This window comes from Salmo salar, chromosome ssa17, assembly GCF_905237065.1.
Source record: "Salmo salar chromosome ssa17, Ssal_v3.1, whole genome shotgun sequence".
Lineage (NCBI taxonomy): Eukaryota > Metazoa > Chordata > Actinopteri > Salmoniformes > Salmonidae > Salmo > Salmo salar.
Genome location: NC_059458.1, coordinates 64942283 through 64958567, shown reverse-complemented (window position 1 = coordinate 64958567; position 16285 = coordinate 64942283).

Below are 16285 nucleotides of genomic sequence, written 5' to 3'. Positions count from 1 at the left end.
GGGCTTTATCTCCACATGTACCTCACAGTACACCCTGGCAATAACTGAGAGACAGAAAGAAGACAGAGAGCAACACAATGGAGGTTGATAATCAAATGTATTTATAAAGCCCTTTTCCACATCAGCAGATGTCACAAAGTGCTATACAGAAACCCAGGCTAAAACCATAAACAGCAATCAACGCAGATGTAGAAGAACGGATGGCGAGGAAAAACTCCCTAGAAAGGCAGAAACCTACGAAGAAACCTAGAGAGCAACCAGGCTCTGAGGGGTGGCCAGTCCCCTTCTGGCTGTGCCAGGTAGGGATTATAACAATACATGGATAAGAGCTATGACCCAGGAGGTACCACTTTCAAATGGTAAATGCTGAGTGGAACGCTTGGGACGGCCCAATTCTGACGTCACCCATTTACATTTTAGTCATTTGGCAGATGCTCTCATCTAGAGCGATTTACAGTGTTTGTCCCACCTAGATAGCTAGGTGGGACAAACACATATCTCAGTCATAATAAGTACAATTTTTCCTCAATAAAGTAGCTATCAGCAAAGCCAGTGCTAGTAGAAAAGTGCGAGTGTTAGTTCACGGAAGGCAAGGTTACCGCATTGAAGATGACTTTTAAAACGGATAAGGTAAGGGTTAAGGCTAGTGTTAGGGTTAGGTAAGGGTTAATGTTAGGGGTTAGTCAGGGTATGGGTCAATGTTAGGGTTTAAGGTCATCCCAAGGATCCCACTTATCATCTACTTCAGGGGTAGGCAACCCTGGTCCTGGAATGCCACAGGCAGATGTTTTTGATTCAACTGTCTTGGAAGACCAAGTGTGTAGAATTTAGGCAAACATCGAACTGATTAATTAGCTCAGTTGGTCAGGTGTGGTGCCTATTTGGAACAAAATCCTGCAGTACCTACATCACTCCAGGGACAGAGTTGCCTACCCCTGATCTACCCTCTCAAATTTGTCAACAGACAGGATGATTTAGATCCTAATTAATTATATAATTGCAACTGAACCAACAACAAATCAGAACACTCCACCACTGTTCTGATAAACAGCTAAGGGATGGGGTTGTAGAAATGTGACTAGGAGGAAGAACCCTCCAGAATAAGCTGGTCTCTGGCTTACTACGGTTAGACAGGCAACCTCCAAAGTGTTTCAAAAAGAGGACTGTAATGATATATTATGCAGATGAGAATGGTCTAAATGGGAATACAAACAAAAATGTAAATATGGGTAACCCTTAATTTTACAGCCTGTTAATTACTAGGCAATAACTAGTAACAAAGTAACATAGTAACAAAAAGTAAATACATGGTAACTACTAAGTTCCAAAAGTACTTAATAGGTACCAAACAAGTACTACATACTTACTTAGCAAATACAGTAAAGTAAACAATATAGTAGTCCCGTTTAGTCCGAAAGGTTAGTCTTGAGGACCTTATAAGTAGGTACAAAGTACTTATTATGTAAATACTTAGTAACAGCATCTATGTGCTATTTTATACATTTATTACCATGTACTTATTTTACACAAATACCTTCAAGTCAATCGTCCTGACGTTGGTATTCTCTCAAGTTGTTTCTATGTACTTTGCATTTAGTTACCATCAGTGGCGACCCGTCATTCAGGGCAGGTGGGGCAGAGCTACCGGTCAAAAGTTTTAGAACACCTACTCATTCAAGGGTTGTTCTTTATTTGTACTATTTTCTACATTGTAGAATAATAGTGAAGACATCAAAACTATGAAATAACATATATGGAATCATGTAGTCACCAAAACAGTGTTAAACAAATCAAAATATATTTTATATCTGAGATACTTCAAATAGCCTTGATGACAGCTTGGCACACTCTTGGCATTCTCTCAACCAGCTTCATGAGGTAGTCACCTGGAATTATTGTGAATTTTTCAGTACATATGTGGCAATTATTTATTTCAGATAGAGTCAGCAAAACTAGTACTCTATCTGCTCTAGGTCATTGGACACCATTAGATATGCATTAGATAAGCGCACGATTCCCCACATCGTAGTTCCTCTCCGTGGCGTTGAGGCGGTGGGAGAAGAAGGCACAGGGCAGACCGCTGGGACAGGTCAGCCCCCATTCCGACATCTCAAGCATCGGCCTCCACCAAGAACTGGCGGGACGGGTCAGGATGAACCAAGATGGGAGATGTGGTGAAGCAGTGTTTGAGATCCCGGAACACCCGATCAGCAGCTGGGGACCACGTGAATGGAACCTTGGGAGAGGTGAGTGCAGACAGGGGGGAAGCCAGGGTGCTGTAGCCTCAGATAAAGTGGTGATAAAAGTTGGTGAAATCTAGGAAACGCTGCAGCTGTACTTGGGACGTAGGCTGGGGCCAATCCACCACCGCTCTCACCTTCCCGGGATCCATCTGTACGCTCCCTGTAGCGATGATGTAACCAAGAAAGGGGATGGTAGAGCGATGGAATTCGCACTTCTCTGCTTTTACAAAAAGCTGGTTCTCCGGGAGGCGTTGGACGGAGCTGGATATCGTGTTCCTGGGTGGAGCGTGTTCCTGGGTGGAGCGGGAGAAGACGAGGATGTCATCAAGGTAGATGAAGACGAACCGGTTCAACATGTCGCGGAGAACATCATTAACCAGAGCCTGGAACACAGCAGGAGTGTTGGTAAGGCCAAAGGCCATGACCAGGTACTCAACACTGGCCGTGTTGAAGGCAGTCTTCCACTCGTCCCCTTCCCGTATCTGCACCAAATGGTAGGCATTCCGTAGGTCCAGCTTGGAGAACACGGTGGCACCCGGGAGCAGCTTGAAGGCCGAGGAGATGAGTGGTAGTAGGTAGTGGTTCTTCACTGTGATGTCGTTGAGACCCCGGTAGTCGATGCATTGGCGCAGGGTTTTGTCCTCCACAAAGAAGAACCCTGCTCTGGCGGGGGAGGCAGAAGGACGGATGAACTCTGCAGCTAGGGAGTTCTCAATGTAGGTCTCCATATTCTTGGTCTCCGGACCCGACAGAGAGTACTGTCGTCCCCGGAGTGGAGTGGTGCCTGGGAGAAGGTCTATCCCACCATCATAAGGTCAGTGCTGCAGCAGCGAAGTGGCCCGGGCCTTACTGAATACCTCCCAGAAGTCCTGGTACTCAGTGGGAATGGCTGAGAGGTCCGGGGCAGCTTCCGAGCCCCCAGGAAGATTTCCCGGGGCAGGCTGCACTGACTTCAGGCAATGGGCGTGGGAGAACGGGCTCCAGCCCATGATGGCCCCGGCAGACCAGTCAACTAGGGGATTGTGTCGCTGGAGCCAGGAGAATCCCAATACCACGGGAACCTGAGGAGACTTAATGAGCAGGAACTGGATAGTCTCGCTGTTGTTCCCTGACACACGTAGGTTGATGAGGGTGGCATTGTGGGTGACCCAGCCAATAGAGCGCCCGTCCAGTGCTCTAATGGCCATGGAAATGGAGAAGGGCTGAGTGGGGATATCCAGCTCGGAAGCCAGTGTAGCGTCCATAAAGCTCTCATCGGACACAGAGTTGATGAGTACCCGGAGAGATTTTGGCCGGTTCCCGGGCTGCAAGCTCATCCTTCACTTCCTCCGGTACTCTGTGTAGGAACATGTCGAACAGCGCTTCCGGGTTCCAAGCACTCTCAGCTGCCAACGTGTGGAAATCCACTGCGTAGTCTGCTACACTACGGGAGTCTTGGTGTAGCTGGAGCAGATTGCGAGCAGCCTCTCTCCCGGATAACGGAGAATCAAAAACCTTCTGAACTTTCTCCACGAACTCCATCAGACTGAGGCAGACGGTGAATTGTTGCTCCCACACCACCGTGGCCCAGGCGTGTGCCCTCCTGGACATCAGTGTAATGATGTACGCTTTCCTCGAGCGGTTCGAGGGGAACGAAGATGGCTGCTGCTCGAAAATGTGGGAGCACTGGGAAAGAAAAGCCCGGCAGGTTCTGGAATCTCCAGCGTAGCGCTCCAGAGGACGTAAGCTTGGTTCTCGGGACAACGAGGTGACCGGGGAAGAGGCACTGCTAATAGCCCAAGTTACTGAGGAGCTGGGAGGTTACCGCCGTGGTAGGCTGCCTAACAGACAAGCCGCGGAATTGCTCCAGCAATGTGTTCAACGCTTGGTCATGGCATTCGGCCAAGGTCTGCAATCCTTCCATAAGACCACGAAGCAACTCCTCGTGCCTTCCAATGGTGGCTCTTTGGGAGGAGATGGCGTTGCGGAGCTGGTCTGAGTCTGCTGGGTCAGTCAGGGCCGGTTCATACTATCAGGTTTCAGGTATGACCCAGATGTAGACAATGTCAAAGAAACAAGAATGTATTTCTAGTACAGGGGCAGGCAAATGACAGGTCAAGGCAGGCAGAGGTCAGTAATCCAGAGAGGGTGCAAAGGTCCAGAACAGCAGGCAGTCTCAGGGTCAGGGCAAGCAGGGGTCAATAATCCAGAGAGGTGGGGCACGGTATAGAACGGCAGGCAGGCTCAGGGTCAGGGCAGGCAGAACGGTAAAAACTTGAAGGACTAGAAAACAGGAGCAAGAACAGACAGGAGCAGGGGAACAAACGCTGGTAGGTTTCACGAAACAAAATGAACTGGCAACAGACAGAGAACACAGGTATAACTACACAGGGGATAATGGGGAAGATGGGCGACACCTGGAGGGGGGTGGAGACAAGCACAAAGACAGGTGAAATTAGGGTGTGACATAATTAACAGTTTCACTGCCAGACAAGGCCCCGCTGATTGCCAGGTATAGTTGTTAGGTGTTGGGACTGCTGTGGGGACTCTGCTGTTGGGACAGCTTTATGTAGGCCCTAACAGTTTGTGGGCACCGTTTGTCACTCTTATAGTGCAATTAATGCATTGTTTAGTGTTGTGTTGTGTAGTGGCTTTGCTGGCATGCATCCCACATTTTGTTTTTTGTTTGCCCCACCAAGATTTACGTGCTTAAATCACCACTGGTTACCATGTACAGTGTATGTTTGTACTATAGGAGAATAACGGCAAATTCAAAAAAAAATGGTATATGTTCTTAAACCCCTCTGACTAGTTGTTGGACTGACTGTCTTTCAAAGTGTGCACCTCTATCACTCAGTGAAAGCGAGGTAGAGTGAGAACTACATCATGGGGTTATACAGACCCCCACTCACTGCAGGGCTAGATAGAACTTTGTGGAATAATGCAAATCTATGAAAACTATAGACGTTCTGTCACATCGAAAATACTAAATTGGGGAAGTCCAATCGATTGTGAGATATAATAATAATAATAATATGGCATTTAGCAGACGCTTTTATCTTAAGCGACTTAATCATGCGTGCATACTGTTCACTTACAGGCGGCCTCGGGATATTAACCCACAATCCTGCCGTTGCAACTGAGCCATATAGGATAGTTACAGGTTAAGAGGGCTGTAAAATAAAGCTGTTCATATTATTAAGTAAATAACACATACTTTCAGGTTTAGTGGGAACCCTGGGCCAGTTCAACAGACTGCAAAGTTATAGAATGTTATAGGCAGAAATGTATTGTATTGAACTGGTAGGAAAATAGGAAATGATTTTGGCCCTGTTACATTTATGACTACACCTCTCTAGGTTTAGTTTGTTTATCTGTTGGCCTGATTCACTCCTCAAATCAAATCAAATGTATTTATATAGCCCTTCTTACATCAGCTGATATCTCAAAGTGCTGTACAGAAACCCAGCCTAAAACCCCAAACAGCAAGCAATGCAGGTGCAGAAGCACGGTGGCTAGGAAAAACTCCCTAGAAAGGCCAAAACCTAGGAAGAAACCTAGAGAGGAACCAGGCTATGAGGGGTGGCCAGTCCTCTTCTGGCTGTGCCGGGTGGAGATTATAACAGAACATGGCCAAGACGTTCAAATGTTCATAAATGACCAGCATGGTCAAATAATAATAATCACAGTAGTTGTCGAGGGTACAACAAGTCAGCACCTCAAGAGTAAATGTCAGTTGGCTTTTCATAGCCGATCATTGAGAGTATCTCTACTGCTCCTGCTGTCTCTAGAGAGTTGAAAACAGCAGGTCTGGGACAGGTAGCACGTCCGGTGAACAGGTCAGGGTTCCATAGCCGCAGGCAGAACAGTTGAAACTGGAGCAGCAGCACGGCCAGGTGGACTGGGGACAGCAAGGAGTCATCATGTCAGGTAGTCCTGAGGCATGGTCCTAGGGCTCAGGTCCTCCGAGAGAGAGAAAGAAAGAAAGAAAGAAAGAAAGAAAGAAAGAAAGAAAGAGAGAATTAGAGAGAGCATACTTAAATTCACACAGGACACCGGATAAGACAGGAGAAATACTCCAGATATAACAGACTTACCCTAGCCCACCGACACATAAACTACTGCAGCATAAATACTGGAGGCTGAGACAGGAGGGGTCGCTCGCTCAAGTGATTCAAATTCAGATGTAAGTGCTGTATTATAGTGTCACACTTATTTTGTCAATTAAATTCTTGGATCTTAGTTCATAAAAAACAATATTGGTCACATTCACATTTTATTGGTCACATACACGTGTTTAGCAGATGTTATTGCAGGTGTAGCGAAATGCTTGCTCTCAATAGTGCATCTGTAAAAGTTTGTGAGGGTTTTTGGTGCCAAGCCAAATTTCCTAAACCTCCTGAGGTTGAAGAGGCTCTGTTGCACCTACTTCACCAGACTGTCTGTGTGGGTGGACCATTTTAGTTTGTCAGTGATGTGTACGCCAAGGAACTTGAAGCTTTCCATCAACTCCACTGTGGTCCCATCGATGTGGATAGGGGGGAGCACCCTCTGCTGTTTCCTGAAGTCCACGATCATCTCCATTGTTTTGTTGATGTTGAGTGAGAGGTTTTTTTCCTGGCACCACACTCCCAGAGCCCTCACCTCCTCCCTGTAGCCTGTCTCGTCATTGTTGGTAATCAAGCTGTGTATAGGGGGGCTATGGAAAGCCACTGGGCGGTGGGGTATGGCTATTTTGGGTTTCCATAAAAAGCAGGGGGAAAATGCAGGTGTTCCAACAACACAGAAGTAAGACTGGAGGCTACAGGGCTGCTTGTAGGAGTTGCCTTGGTGATGGACCCCGGCTTTAAGTTTACACCCACCATTACTCCAGGCAAAAGCAACATATCCTTACTGGAGTCAAAGTGGTCTGCAGTGCTTGGAGTGCGTCGAGAAGCTGAGGTGCGACAGTGTGTTCTAAGCTATTTGTGCACAGTGCAGTGCCAGTAGCACTGACGCACCAACACCATCTCCAAGCAAATAATGACGTTATGTAAGTGCAAATCTCCTGCAATACGTGGTGGGCAGCACAGTTGGCCAGCAGGACAGAAAAGAAGAGACTGCGTTTAAAAGACTGTTCTTCAGCAAGTTGGATGCTGTCATTGGTGAAATGTCAGAATGATTCAGCATACCGCCAGTTGGTGGAGGCCCTGTGTGCCCTTGACCCAGAGAGCCATGACTTTCTAGATGTGAAAAGGGTGAAACCACTGCTGGATCTAAGCTAAACAGATTTGGTGGAAGCTGAGTTTAGTGACGCTCGCCAGTTTTTGCAAACTGAAATCGCCTACTCAGCTCTAATAAGGACAAATAAACACGACTTGATACCCTGCAACGATTCTCTGAGCCTCTCTGCTATGTCAACGTTTTTTTACTGCACTGAAACATGGACTGACTTTTGGGGCTTCCGCAGCTCCATGCGATAACTCATTTTCCACTTCAACAAAAGTGTTCAGTCAGCACAGAAGAAGCATGCTATACCCAAGGAAAGCTCAACTAATCCAACCGGCATTTGATGGAGATCTTACAAGAAGGAATGATCGATTACTCAGGAAGTTCCACAGAGCATCAAGGAAGCTGCAACTCGTTTGAAAAGGTAAGCTCGAAACAGTCTAGCTGGTTGGTTTTTATCCAAATCTTGCTTTAGTGTGTAGGGCGCTGCCTATGGTGCTGATAGAGTGCAGCGAGATGTCGTCCCATTGAACCTGTCACTTGTTGGTGAAAAGCATTTTTTAAACTTATGTTTATTGTGGTATAGCATGATATAAGCAGAATTCAATATAATTCCAATGCAAGAACCCAAATGAAGCCCCTGGTTATAGCTACACATTAGTATTTTTCATAATATAAATAGATAAGCTACATTTTATTATGGTTTTCTTGGTAGCCTTTTGGTTTTTGTTGCTGCTCAAATTGATTATGTAGGTAAAATTTGATTCACAGAAATGTATTGTGCCATATCACAACTTTTTGCTGAACTCATGAGCGAGCGACATGATTTTCCATGTATGAAGTGGGCCTATATAGGCCTATTTATTTGGCAAGACTGCTGTGCATGGCTGCATCTCACTGTAGTAGGCTGTAGGCTATGTTTTGGTTATTTGGATCTCCATTCGCTTTTTGTTTACTGTTAATGTAACTAGCCTAAATATCGATTGTGTCATGCCTTTATCGAGCTGATATTTTGGTAACTAGGCCTATTTCTTGGTACCGCTGTTTTGTTCGGTTCCATTCATTCACATTCGTAGTTGTGTCTGTATTCTAAGCCAAACTGCTATTCAGTGCTTTTGTTTGCATGCATGAATAACTAGGCTACTACTTTCAACATTTGGTTTGCATTATTTTGGTAAGTCAACTAGCTCTGTGAACAGTTGCATTCACATAGGCTGTTTGTAATAGGTGAATTGCCCTATTGATCTTGTAGCCTATATTCATTACGGCTTAGCTGTATATCGCTGTCCATTGTGCTGATACAGCGCACCAGAGATAGGCTACAGATTTCAACAGCACTCAGTGATGAGTCTCGGGATTTGAACATTATGTTTATTGTGGTATAGAGTGCCTATATAAGCAGATTTCAATATAATTTTAATGCAAGAACCCCCCCCAAAAGCTGATAGTTTTTCAACTAGATAAAATGTGGACATTTTCCATAAAAACAAATATTTCCCGTTTTGTTTTAAGTTATTGCATTATCTCCCTGGTCCCTAAACGTCTTTGCCGAGTGAAAGAAGCAGAGATCACAGATAACCTTACTGATGTCAACGAGATTGAAGCATTCATTCTATCGATTTATGACATTACTTTGGTGGGTAAAGGCTTATTTAGTCTTTCAGGTCAACATATATTACATGGCCAAAAGTATGTGGACACCTGGAGTTGGCCCCCCCTTTGCTGATATAACAGCCTCCACTCTTCTGGGAAGGCTTTCCAGTAGATAGTGGAACATTGCTGCGGGGACTTCCATTCAGCGCACGTATCGGTGTCCTATTGTTTTCTGCTACTTTGAACCCGTATATGGGTATGACTGTAAAGCGCTACCACACAACCTGTGAATATTATGAGAGTAAAACTTTTTTTTTTTAAAGCTCATGATTGGTAATAGATATTACTGAAAACACTATATACTGTATAATGTATACCGGAGATGTCTGAGTACTATCGATCCAAAATATAATGTTTATATAATAAAAACGATATAAACTCTGACCTTAGTAAGTTGTTACTAACGCTATAGGGGAGAAAATAACATCACAACAATAAATATACCAATGACACTTGTTGACAAACAAAATGCCTTGCATAAACACAGACTGCCCCTGAGACACCCGCGGAGAGATGGGGCAGAGCCAGGGTCAGCCATATCAGCATCCCTGGAGGAATTGGGATTTTGTGTCTTGCTAGAAGGCACCTGTATACACCAAAGCCTGGTCAATCGTCATGGTGACAGAAATAAAAGTAGGATGCAACATGGGCAACAAAAAGTACAGAGCAGCCTCATAGAGGATCTAGATACATTTTCTAACCTCTCTGGATTACAACCAAATTATTATAAGTGTAATAAGTGTAAATATTACGTGTTGGATCACCAAAAAATACAACTTTTACATTACCGTGTAGTTTACCAATAAAATGGTCTGATGGTGATGTGGACATACTCATTATACATATTCCGAAATAAATAAATGATCTCACTCCAATACATTTTATAGAAAGTTAGTAAAAATATATAAGATCTTGCTACCATGGAAAGGTAAATACCTGTCTATTTGTGGAAAAATCACCCTTATTAACTCTTTAGTTTTATCCCAGTTTACCTATTTGCTTATGGTTGTCACGACTTCTACCGAAGTTGATGCCCCTCCTTGTTCGGGTGGTGCTCGGCGATCGACGTCACCGGTCTTCTAGCCACCATTGATCAGTTTTTCATTTTCCATTGGTTTTGTCTGGTCTCCTTACACACCTGTTTCTTATCCCAGTAATTACATGTTGTGTATTTAACCCTCTGTTTCCCCTCATATCCTTGTCGGTGATTGTTTGTTATGTTATGTATGTGTTGTTGATGTATCGGTGTGCGACGGGTTATTGTTTACACGGATTATTTTCTACGTTAGTTTTGTTAATAAATACTCAATTTTTTAACCACTTTGGTTTCTCCTGCGCCTGACATCCCTGCCACCTACATTCACGGATTTTGACAGAATCACCGACCATTTTTTTTAAGTCAGCAGGAGAAGATATCCCGGACAGGGAGGTGGAGGAGCGCATCCAGGAGAATGCGGAGAGACTACTACATCTATGCGCTGCCATGGATCGCGCTGTTCAGATGATGGACCGCTTGGAGAGACGGGAGATTCAGCCAGCGCCTCCACTAGCCCAACAGAGGTCGATCCAAAACGCCCCTTGTCAACCTGAACCGGGTGGTGTCCGTCTAGCCATGCCTCTGGGTTACGACGGAAGTGCTGCCAACTGCCGGGGTTTCCTGCTCCAATTAGAACTTTATCTGGCCACACTCCCCCCAGTTCCATCAGACCGTGAGAAGATTTTCGCCCTCGTCTCGTGCCTCACTGGGAGAGGGCACCGGATTATGACAATGGTCTTGCCTACATCTAGTGAACAGTTTTTTTTAATTAAATGAGAAAAAAAGATTCAATTTTATTTGGAACGGCAAGCCACACAAAATTAAATGAGCCAATTTATATAATGAATATGATTTCGCAGGGCAGAAATTATTAAATATTAAAGCATTAGATCACTAAACTTCAGTCATACAAAAGTTACACTTACAGTGCCTTGCAAAGGTATTCATCCCCCTTGGCGTTTTTCCTATTTTGTTGCATTACAACCTGTAATTTAAAGAGATTTTTATTTGGATTTCATGTAATGGACATACACAAAATAGTCCAAATTGGTGAAGTGAAATGAAAACAATATATTCTTTAAAAAAGTTCTAAACAATATCAAACGGAAAAGTGGTGCGTGCATGTGTATTCACCCCCTTTGCTATGAAGCCCCTAAATAATATCTGGTGCAACCAATTACCTTCAGAAGTCACATAATTAGTTAAATAAAGTCCATCTGTGTGCAATCTAAGTGTCACATGATGAGCTCAGTATATATACACCTGTTCTGAAAGGCCCCAGAGTCTGCAACACCACCAAGCAAGTGGCACCATGAAGACCAAGGAGCTCTCCAAACAGGTTAGGGACAAAGTTGTGGAGAAGGACAGATCAGGGTTGGGTTATAAACAATATCAGAAACAAACTTTGAACATCCCACGGAGCACCATTAAATCCATTATTAAAAATGGAAAGAATATTGCACCACAACAAACCTGCCAAGAGAGGGCCGCCCACCAAAACTCACGGATCAGGCAAGGAGTGCATTAATCAGAGAGGCAACAAAGAGACCAAAGATAACCCTGAAGGAGCTGCAAAGCTCCACAGCGGAGATTGGCGTATCTGTCCATAGGACCACTTTAAGCCGTACACTCCACAGAGCTGGGCTTTATGGAAGAGTGACCAGAAAAAAAGCCATTACTTAAAGAAAGAAATAAGCAAACACGTTTGGTGTTCACCAAAAGGCATGTCGGAGACTCCACAAATATATGGAAGAAGGTACTCTGGTCAGATGAGACTAGAATTTAGCTATTTGAGCATCATGGAAAACGCTATGATTGGCGCAAACCCAACACCTCTCATCACCACGAGAACACCATCCCCACAGTGGAGCATGGTGGTGGCAGCATCATGCTGTGGAGATGTTTTTCATCAGCATGGACTGGGAAACTGGTCAGAATTAAAGGAATGATGGATGGAGCAAAATGTAGGGAAATTCTTGAGGGAAACCTGCTTGCCTTCCAGAGATTTAAGCTGGGACGGAGGTTCACCTTCCAGCAGGACAATGACCCTAAGCATACTGCTACAGCAACACCCGAGTGGTTTATGGGGAAACATTTAAATGTCTTGGAATGGCTTAGTCAAAGCCCAGACCTCAATCCAATTGAGAACCTGTGGTATGACTTAAAGATTGCTGTACACAAGCAGAACCCAACCAAATTGAAGGAGCTGGAGCAGTTTTCCCTTGAAGAATGGGCAAAAATCCCAGAGGCTAGACATGCCAAGCTTATAGAGACATACCCCAAGAGACTAGCAGTTGTAATTGCTGAATAAGGTGGCTCTACAAAGTATTGCCTTTGGGGGGTGAATAGTTATGCACGCTCAAGTTTGACATTTTTTTGTCTTATTTCTTGTTTGTTTCACCATAGAAAATATTTTGCATATTCGAAGTGGTAGGCATGTTGTGTACAGTGGGGGGAAAAAGTATTTGATCCCCTGCTGATTTTGTACGTTTGCCCACTGATAAAGAAAGGATCAGTCTATAATATTAATGGTAGGTTTATTTGAACAGTGAGAGACAGAATAACAACAAAAATATTGAGAAAAACGCATGTCAAAAATTTTATAAATTCATTTGCATTTTAATGAGGGAAATAAGTATTTGACCCCCTCTCAATCAGAAAGATTTCTGGCTCCCAGGTGTCTTTTATAAAGGTAACGAGCTGAGATTAGGAGCACACTCTTAAAGGGAGTGCTCCTAACCGCAGCTTGTTACCTGTAAAAAAGAAACCTGTCCACAGAAGCAATCAATCAATCAGATTCCAAACTCTCCACCATGGCCAAGACCAAAGAGCTCTCCAAGGATGTCAGGGACAAGATTGTAGACCTGCACAAGGCTGGAATGGGCTACAAGACCATCGCCAAGCAGCTTGGTGAGAAGGTGACAACAGTTGGTGCGATTATTCGCAAATGGAAGAAACACAAAATAACTGTCAATATCCCTCGGCCTGGGGCTCCATGCAAGATCTCACCTCGTGGGGTTGCAATGATCATGAGAACGGTGAGGAATCAGCCCAGAACTACACGGGAGGATCTTGTCAATGATCTCAAGGCAGCTGGGACCATAGTCACCAAGAAAACAATTGGTAACACACTACGCCGTGAAGGACTGAAATCCTGCAGTGTCCGCAAGGTCCCCCTGCTCAAGAATACATATACATGCCCATCTGAAGTTTGCCAATGAACATCTGAATGATTCAGAGGACAACTGGTGAAAGTGTTGTGGTCAGATGAGACCAAAATGGAGCTCTTTGGCATCAACTCAACTCGCTGTGTTTGGAGGAGGAGGAATGCTGCCTATGACCCCAAGAACACCATCTCCACATTCAAACATGGAGGTGGAAACATTATGCTTTGGGGGTGTTTTTCTGCTAAGGGGACAGGACAACTTCACCGCATCATTTGACGGGGCCATGTACTGTCAAATCTTGGGTGAGAACCTCCTTCCCTCAGCCAGGGCATTGAAAATGGTTCATGGATGGGTATTCCAGCATGACAATGACCTTAAACACACGGCCAAGGCAACAAAGGAGTGGCTCAAGAAGAAGCACATTAAGGTCCTGGAGTGGCCTAGCCAGTCTCCAGACCTTAATCCCATAGAAAATCTGTTGAGGGAGCTCAAGGTACGAGTTGCCAAACATCAGCCTCGAAACCTTAATGACTTGGAGAAGATCTGCAAAGAGGAGTGGGACAAAATCCCTCCTGAGATGTGTGCAAACCTGGTGGCCAACTACAAGAAACGTCTGACCTCTGTGATTGCCAACAAGGGTTTTGCCACCAAGTACTAAGTCATGTTTTGCAGAGGGGGTCAAATACTTATTTCCCTCATCAAAATGCAAATCATTTTATAACATTTTTGACATGTGTTTTTCTGGATTTTTTGTTGTTGTTATTCTGTCTCTCACTGTTCAAATAAACCTACCATTAAAATTATAGACTGATCATTTCTTTGTAAGTGGGCAAACGTACAAAATCAGCAGGGGATCAAATAATGTTTTCCCCCCACTGTAAATCAAATGATACAAACCACCCAAAAATCAATTTTAATTGCAGGTTGTAAGACAACAAAATAGGAAAAATGTCAAGGGGGGTGATTACTTTCGCAAGCCACTGTATGGGGGATTGGAAGTGATGCAAACAATTACATTGATGGAAGTTACAATCTATCTGCAATATTAAAGCTGATCTTCCCCCTAAAAAAAAGTGGGAAAAAACCACTAATAACAAACAATCATAATTAATTACAGGGTCATCTGAATCTGAGGCATTGGGATTTTGCTGGGGCGTTCTGTTTGGCTGGACAACAGGATTTTTCTGAGCAGTTCTGTTTCGTTGGACAACAGGATTTGGCTGGGGAGTTCTGTTTGGTTGCACAACAGGACTTTGCTGGGGAGTTCTGTTTGGTTGGACAATGGAATTTGGCTGGGGAGTTCTGTTTGGTTGGACAATGGAATTTGGCTGGGGTGTTCTGTTTGGTTGCACAACGGGATTTGTCTGGGGAGTTCTGTTTGGTTGGACAACAGGATTTGTCTGGGGAGTAGGGTTTGGTGGAAAAGTATTTTCAATGTACGCTATGAATTATTCGGGGTAAACCTGATACTTTTCAAAAACTACAAACACATTGGGGTCTTGGATGTTGTCCACACAGCTGTCATAAAAGATGGATCCTCCGGTTTCTAGATGGAGTTTCCCTCAGTGTAGTCTCCCACCAGCACACGACAAACAAACATGGACCTCAAACCTGACTGGCTGGTGAATCTGTGTGAGTACTTAGCATCCCTGGCAAAGTAACTTCCTGAAAATAAGATTTATTGACCATGTTAAGCTCAGTGTTTAGATGCTTTCATTTATTACATCTTATCTATAAAGTGCCTTTGTTCTTACTGACAGTAAGATAAGGCAATTACAAACTTTATTAAACCAGTTGTGACATTTTTCTATGTAAGAATATGTAATTGGCCATTTGAGCAATACTTTTTTTATTATATTGTTTATCCATTGGGCATACCCTAATAGTCTATGATATTCACAGACATGACAGCCTTTGTTTTTGCTAACACAACAGTTATTCATTTGGATTCATTGAAACATTGCATACACAAAGTATACTACTATACGGGCATCCAACCTTTTCCAAATGAAGTTCCATTTGTTCCACATAGCCTCCAGTCAAAGTTGTTTCTGCAAATGCTGTCAACATGTTTGGAGTTAGTTCCATGGAAAAGCTGCTTCTCATTGATGCTTGTCCGTAAGGATTCCATCTGATCTCTTTGCCTAAAAAGGAATATACTTGGGTCAATTAAACCCCAACTAAAGAAAAAAACTAAATACATCTGTTTTTGATAGAACTGTCTTTTAGAAACCTACAGCACGTAGAACTTCCATAGGATAGGGTTTTGCACTCTCTCAATGGTGCAACAAATCTAGAGACCCAATATCATACTCAGTGAACCAAAATAAAATGTAGTAATCTTGTTTTTCCCCTAGAAAATCAATCACTAATTGAGTTTGCTGTATTTTACTCTTGTCTAGGCCACTTACTTTTTTCAATCTTTACTAACGACATGCACTGGCTTTGAGTAAAGTCAGTGTGTCGATGAATGCGGATGAATCAACACTATACACGTAAGCTACTACAGCATGCTAAATCCCTACAATACTTAACAAAGAGCCGCAGTTAGTTTCAGAACGGGTGGCAAGGAATAAGTTAGTCCTAAATATTTCAAAAACTTAAAGCATTTAATTTGGGACAAATCATTTACTAAACCCTAAACCTCAACTAAATCTTGTAAGGAATAATGTGGAAATTGAGCAAGTTGAGGAGACTAAGCTGCTTGGAGTAACCCTGGATTGTATACTGTCATGGTCAAAACATGTTGATACAACAGTAGCTAAGATGGGGCGAAGTCTGTCCATTCTGCCTATGGATGCAAAAGACATCACCGTGCCAGAGGATTTTGACTTGGGGTTCTTACCTCATATTTAGATTTTTTTATTCTGCTTTGCCAGTAAAATCAAAATTAACACTGACAACTAAAATATGGTTTTATTGTTGTTATTGTTATGCTTATTATTATTATTATTAATAATTAATAATAATAATAAATAATAATAATGGGGGCGGGGTTA